The sequence below is a fragment of the Homarus americanus genome, unplaced genomic scaffold, assembly GCF_018991925.1.
Source record: "Homarus americanus isolate GMGI-L3 unplaced genomic scaffold, GMGI_Hamer_2.0 scaffold52330, whole genome shotgun sequence".
In the NCBI taxonomy this organism is placed as follows: Eukaryota; Metazoa; Arthropoda; class Malacostraca; order Decapoda; family Nephropidae; genus Homarus; species Homarus americanus.
The window spans coordinates 8,828-16,189 of record NW_024750889.1 but is presented as its reverse complement, the minus strand read 5'-3'; the positions used below and the strand labels follow the sequence as shown (position 1 = coordinate 16,189).

At 41.9% G+C, this 7,362-nt stretch overlaps 1 long non-coding RNA gene across 1 annotated transcript; it reads left to right on the top strand.

Moving 5' to 3' along the window:
- The first annotated feature begins 4,799 nt into the window (after nt 1–4,799).
- On the top strand, nt 4,800–5,643 carry LOC121854491. Its single transcript, XR_006086555.1, has 3 exons — nt 4,800–5,061; nt 5,154–5,247; nt 5,588–5,643. It is a non-coding gene; the product is annotated as an uncharacterized LOC121854491 (long non-coding RNA).
- Nucleotides 5,644–7,362: the final 1,719 nt, after the last annotated feature.

Here is a 7,362-nt window from a genome sequence, read left to right as displayed (position 1 = left end):
GAGAAGAAAACGTACACGTTACAAGAAAGTAGAGTAGAGTTGTGAGCAGGGCCGGATTGAAGAGTGGGCAAAGTGGGCAGTTGGCCAGGGGCCTCCACATATTATAATATTGTATTGATTTGGTTGATTTTATTTTCAATCTTTAAAATTCATGTTTATCACGTGATAGAAATTAGGCTAGCTACTCGTTGAAATTGACGACTGGGTGGTTTTCCTATGAACCGTCTATTTTGAATGAATGCTGTGGTGCTAATAATATGATATTTAGAATTGCGGAACTCCCAGATGATTAGGTTCGCTTCACTCGCCACCCCACCCTCTTGGGGTAGTTATAATGAGGGGGGCCTCCACAGGTCTAATAAATGTGGCACTGGTGGTAAGTGGTATTAAGAACCTGGCAGGCCTCTCCATACAGTGTACCTTTAGACTAACATAACTAATATTTAACAATTAACATTGAACTAACATCTTAGCCCCCCAAAAAAATGTGACTACCCTCCCAGCTACACAAGGACCTGGGCTGGCTCACTAACTCCAACAATAATAAAAATAATAATAATAAGCAGCATTATATAAATAGAGCAATATTAATACAAAGGTCTGACGACCCAAGGGAGCAGAACAAAGATAAAACACCAATAAGAAAGATTCTTTCTACTCCTACTGTATTTCAGTTTCACCACTTTTCCCTCAACCCCTAATAATTTTGTTTCACCTCTTAACTAAAGATTTCGTACTCGTACTCGTGCTGTTTGTCCTCTGCGGATGACTATAATATACTCGTCAGTTACATGGACCAGTTTCTAGTTGACATAGCAATGGTTAGAGAGATATTTACTATCACAATTTGATAATGATTTATTGGGTCAGGTCTCAGCTCACACGTACCTTAGAGAGTAAATGTGGTACCTGATAATATAGCGTACATTTATGTCAAGGAATTATTATATAACATTTAGTAGCACGTGGATTAGTACACGTAAGATGGCATAGTATAGAATGTTACCACGATGTTTTTGTTTTACATTGTTTTAATTAAGTTATAAATATATACTGTACGTAAAGTATTTGACGGTAATGGGAAAACATTACTCGGGGTCTTGACTTTATTAAATTCACCGTTGATAGTTCTCACCAAGGAATGGAGATGTGAGTAACTGATTGTAGGGTATGTTGTTATTTCCATCTTGGAAGGAAACTTTATTGACTACGATACTGCGACCTATGTCTATGGTGCAAATACCCAAGAGCAGTTGATCTGGATAATCCCCTCGTTTGGTTGTGACGGTGTTTACCGGAGAAGAAGTTCGGGGTCCCGGAAAGCAAGAATCTGGCCGTTTTGAGCTCATATATTTTGGCTATATTTCATGAAATGGACTTTGTTGGAGTTTGTTTGAATAATGTTGAAGATGACACCAGATTTTTTTTAATGTATCCTTGTACTTTGACGCCAAGGTGAAGAATAAAATGTTGAAAATTTGAAGTTATTCGAATGAGGTGGTTCGGTGAGCAGAGAGCAAATAATTTGACGGTTCGGCGGGAAGGTTGGGGTATTTAAAGGTCGAACCGGCAAGGATGCATCAGTTACAATCCGATCCTTGTGTCTGGTGTTAGAACTCCTTTAGTTTGTGAAGAAGAAAAGAAAAGAAAAGTAAAGTGTAGTATATAAAGTAGTGTTGAGACATTTGTTTGTTTGGCTGTTAGTGTTCCGCATTGGAAATGTTTTCTTAAACATTTTCTGTGGTTTTTAATACAAGTATTTGACTTGTGGGCTGTGAAACGTATTTAAGATTTCTGTCTGTGGTTAACTAGGGAGATTTTGAAGTTGTTCTTAATTCAAGTTGTTAGAGTAGAGGATATTTAAATTGAAGACGGTAGTTTAATTGAAATGAAATCCTTTAAGTGTTAAGTGGTTTAAAAAGTTGAAGTGTTAATAGTGTAGTTTGTGAAATTGGCGGAATATGTTGTGTTTTTGCAAGAAATCGTGTTATTTCGTTGGTGAGTGATGGAAAGTGAATTGATGAGCATGTAGATTGTGTAGCAAGTTCATTATTAAAATATTGTCTGTATCTGAAGTTGTTTGGATGCGAAGTTCAATGTAGTTTTAAGTGATGGTGGTGTAATCTTGAAAATGAGTGAGAAGAAAAGAAAGCTGCAGCATTTATGTGTGCTTTGAGCTTGGACTGTTCATAGTGATCGTGGTGGATCTTGAAAATGAGTGAGAAAGAAAAAAGATGCAGCATTTGTGTGCCAAGTAGTAAACCATACGTGTGTGTTTTGATGCGTATAGTAGGAGATTGGAGGTGTTGTGCATATAGTGAAGTGGAAAAGCAAATAAATGTGCCGACAGCGACGTTTTGGTAAACGAGGGGTGAGGGCAGGTAAGTGACTATTGATGTTTAGTTTGTTTAGCGAGGTAAAGATAGGGATTTGACATGAATAAGAATATTGATATGGGTGAGCCAATTGGTAGCCTGCTTTGAGTGTATGAAAAATAAGCGGCATAAAGCACGAGACCCAGGGTCGGGTCGATGCATCTTTAGCTGACTACATTCCAAACGTTCGACTTTACTTTTATCCTCTTCGCCACTGATCGGCTTGTTAGCCGCTTGGTCACGTCTCTTTTCGTTTATATTCTTCACGAAAAGGTCGGCTCGCTAGCCGCCTGAGAGATTGGAGCGCCTGAAGTTGCCTAGCTTATACTACAGACGGGCAAGGGGGGACCTAGTTGAGCTTTATAAGCATCTGAGGGGGCACTACTCAGTTAAGTGTCCTTGCTTGGAGCTGGCGGACGCTCGCCCCACAAGGGGTCACAGCTCAAGATTGAAGAAGCCGGAAAATCGTGAGGGCAAAGTTTTTCGGAGTGAGGGTTGTAAATTGTTGGAACAATGTACCAGAGTGTTGTGACGGCATCGAGTGTGAGCTCTTTGAAGAGAAGACTTGACCAACACTGGAGCGGGTTCAGGTACATTGAGGAGCCGGTGCATGCCCAGTATTTGACAACAGTGCGTGACCGATTGCCCGGGCAGCTAGCGAGCTGACCTTTTGGTGAAGAATATAAAGGAAAAGAGACGTGACCGATCAGTGGCGAAGAGGATAAAAGTAAAGTCGAACGTTTTGAATGTAGTCAGCTAAAGATGCATCTAACTGACCCTGGGTCTCGTGCTCGCAATTTTACTTGTGAATACTTAGGCTGTATGTAAAGGTGATTGTGATTGGTGGATGTGTTTTGGGTTGTATGACTTTTAGGAAAATGATTAAAGGAAAGGTAGAATTTTTTTGTAATAAAATAATCCTTGTTATTTAAAGTTATGGGAAGTTAAGATATGTTGGTATATTTGGTTAAATAGTGAAGAAAATTGTATTAATGAGAGTTTTGTAGTGGGTGTTTTTTTAAGATTTTGTAGTAGTTTATTTTCAGAAAATAGCAACCGCAAGGAAGTCGCAGTGGGCTGCCGCATGAGCGTTAAGTTGGAGCCAACTAGCGTGGGAAAGGTTGATTTTTGCAGAGACGTGACCGGCACAGAGGTAGACCCCGAATTTGGAGTTTAGGTGAATGAAATTGTTGAATGGGTGTTGTGTTTGTGCTGTTATATACTGGAGGCTATATAATGGTACTACACTCTCGGTTGTGTGTGTTTATGGTCGTATTTTGTTGTCGTCTGTTATGGTTCATGTGTTAGTTTTATACGCAGACTAGAGTGTTCTTAATTGTTATTGTGTATGTGCTTTTGTTTCATTAATTTTGACTAGTTTGTTGTAAATTTTGAAGGTTGATGCCTTTTATTGCAGGTGTACGGAAGGCTTATACTGTGGAATAGAGAAGAGAACGTGGTCTAAGTTTGTAGGTGATGGCTAGCGCGTCTACACTTGCGGTGAGGAATTCGTCAATATGGTATTTAAAATGGAAGGTGTAGTTGTGTTTGACTAAAGAGAAGTTGTAGCTGTAATTTGAGAAGTGGTTCATGGCTAATATATTTGTATTGAGAATGAGTGTAAGTTTTATTGGTTAGGTAATAAATGGTTTTTTCAGGTTGTTGTTGTTGGAGGTGGAAGGAGCCGGTATTTTTTTGAGGTAGACTAGGGGAATAGTGAGGGTAAGTGACGTTGAAGTTTGTAAAAGAGTTGTTAAATTTTCAATTGATTTTTGGTCTTGTGCCGTAGAGCAATAGAAATGTTAAAAGTTGACATTAAAATAAATGATTGTGGCTTGAGTTTGGTAATGTTAAGTTTAAAATGTTGAATTTTGTGCCTCGGCTGTAGATTAAAGAAAATGTAAATGAGTTTTGATAAGTTGAGTTTATTATATAGTAGTGAGAAAGATTTGATAAATGGATAACGAATGCCCATTTTTTTTTCAGGTTGGGGTCTGGTGGTGGTCCTCGGTTCTCTAGTGCACCCAAAAGTGCCTAGAGATGGGCACGGGGAGACATAAGTGAGGTGTATAAACCTGTGAAAGGGCACTACTTAGTCGAGGAACCGTACCCATAGCTGACTGACGCCCGCCTCACAAGGGGTCACAGCCGAAGTGGGGGTGCCGGCGGTAGAGCGGTACCACTCTCGCCTCGCAAGCGGGACGTCTCGGGTTCGATTCCCGGGCCGGTGGAAAGTGGGTTGGACACACTTCCTAGACCCCCTGTGTCCCTGTTGACCTAGCAGTAAAGTAGGTACCAGTTGTAAATCGAAAGTTGCGAATTCGTATCTGGGGAAAGTCGTCGGAGCTAGCCGACAAAATGTTAAAGACTGGAGGGTTGTATGCCCTTGACATAAAATGCTATGATCCTTTAGGCAAGCACAAAGTTGGCATGCTGCCTAGTTGGGCGGTGTAGGCGCTTGTGCCCTTCACCTTGCATGGGAATAAGGGGAGGGGGGATGCCCCTCCCATTCTCAAAAAGTGTGATAATGAGAAATCGAAAAATGTTAGAGTAGAATATAGTGTTGTGTTGACTGTATCGACTAACCAAGAGGAAGTATGGTCGCCATCCAGAGGTGGGGGAGAAGTCGATGTTGGAAAGGAGCCAAGTGTTGTAACCAGTCGCCGTGTGCAGCATGTGCTAAAAGGTAATGTATACTGTTGAAGGTGGGGTGTGTTTGATATGAAAATGAAGAGGGACTTTGGTCGTGGTTATTGATGTGGTAATTGTTTTGTACAGGAGTTGTTGCAGTCCAGAAGACGTGATTGGTGTGTGATAATCCAGAGGGACATTAACGCTCGACTGAATGTTGGAAATGAGAGGCAGTAAAGGTGTAAGTATTGTTATTGAAGTTGTACGTATACTTTGTTATAATTTGAAGAGTAGAGCATTTGTAACATTGACGTATTGTTTTTTGTTTTCATGTTGGTGGTGGAGGAATATGGGCGAATTGTGGAGAGGAGCGCGTCGACACTGGATACGGTGATGTGAAATTGTGCAATGTATTATTTGAAGGTGAGTTGTTATTGTATTTGAAAGTTGTAGGTAAAGTTTGTTATAAGAGGCAAGTGATATAGGAGTTTTTTCGGGTAGCAGTACCCAGTGATGTTTAAAGTTGGGAGAAATAAGCATGGTGCATTATGGAGGTTGTGTGAAAGGTTTCTGTTTTTCAGGTTTGAGGATGGAGTGGTGGTGGGTAGTGCCGTAACCAGGTTGGACTACTACATGTATGGGGCTGTGCAATGGACTGTGTTGAGGAGAAGAAGCAGCAGTAGCAGCGGCGGCGGCGGTAGCAGCAGTGGCGGCAGTTGTTTAAGATAAGTAGTGTGGTGTGGTGCATCGTGAATTGTTTGTGATAGTTTAGGGTCATAGTGAATTTAGTTGTAAGAAATTGAGTATAATGTAATTGTTGGAAGACGTGTATAGTGATGTAAATTGTAGGTTAGTTTTGGATTAGTATATGTGGAGAATGGATGTAGCAGGTAATAGAAATGTTGGGACTAGTGTAGAGGCATATATATATAATTGGTGAGTGGCGTTGGAGCGGTTTAGGGCGTGAAAGGTTTATGAATTGTTGTGGGGGAACTAATGTGTTGATGTGTTTGTTTTTTTTAGGCCGGATTGGAGTGGTAAGCGGCAGTGATGGTGGAAGAGCCAGTGGTTATTCGGCGACGGAGATGGGAGCGAAAGGGTAAGGAGCCGATTGTTTGTGTTAAAGAGGAAGCGTTTGTTTGAATTTGGTTAAGATGAAAGGTGAATTTGTTGTGGGTATGTATTGTAATTGTATAGAAGTTAGTTGGTAGCAGGCTAGTATTGTTGTTACACACTGGAGGCTGTGTAATGATTGGTACTAGCCTTGGTGAATGGTTTGTAGTAGAGTATGTGTATGTTGGTAAGAAGTTGGTATTTGTAGCGGTTTAAAAGGAAGCAATTTGGTTTTGGTAGATATGTCTAAGAGAGTGTTGTTGATCGTGAAGGAGAGTGGATGCATGAACACTTTTTGGAATGGTGTTTATTATGGATGTTTTTTTTTCAGTGGAGCGAGTGGTGTAGGGTATGTTCCTCGTGGTAAGAGTAAGGAAGGAGATGACCAAGTATTGTGCATTTACCTCGGCGGTTACGAAGAGGACGTGCTGCGAAGAAAGGAAGAGGCACGTCGACGACGGAGCCGGGAATAACCGCGGAGGTTGCTCCATACCAAGAGATAGTGTTTTTGTGGGTGAATTATTTGAGCAATGGGAAATGATAGTTTGCCTAGAAGTGTGGCCGTGAAGTGTATATTGTAGGTAGTATAAGAAGAGCACCATGAAGAGTTTCCCGAGTGACGAAGCCGACGGGTGGACTGCATTTGATAGAAAAGGCCATTACGAGTTGACCTCCATTGTTGTGTTTTGTCGGTTTCAGATTGAAGCGACGGGGCGAAGTCAAGTCGCTGTAAGGAGCCGAGAAGATGATGTCCTGTTAAAGTATAGCCGTCGTCCCTGTGACTGGAGCCGAGAAGAAGGCGTCCTGTGAACGTATAGCCGTCGTCCCATTGACTGGGGTGTATGGAGCCGAGAAGATGGTGTCCAGTGAATGTATAGGTGTCTGTGACTGGAGCTGAGAAGATGTCCCATGAACTTCTAGCCGTTGTCCTTGTGACCGGGGTGTATGGTGTCCAGTGAATGTATAGCTGTCGTCTCTGTGACTGGAGCCGAGAAGATGTCCCGTGAACTTCTAGCCGTCGTCCCTGTGACTGGAGCCGAGAAGATGTCCCGTGAACTTCTAGCCGTCGTCCCTGTGACTGGAGCCGAGAAGATGTCATGTGAACCTAATAGCCGTGGTTCCAGTGACCGGGGTGTATGGAGCCGAGAAGATGGTGTACAGTGAATGTATAGCTGTTGTCCCTGTGACTGGAGCAGAGAAGATGTCCTGTGTACTTGTAGCCGTGTTCCAGTGACCGGGGTGT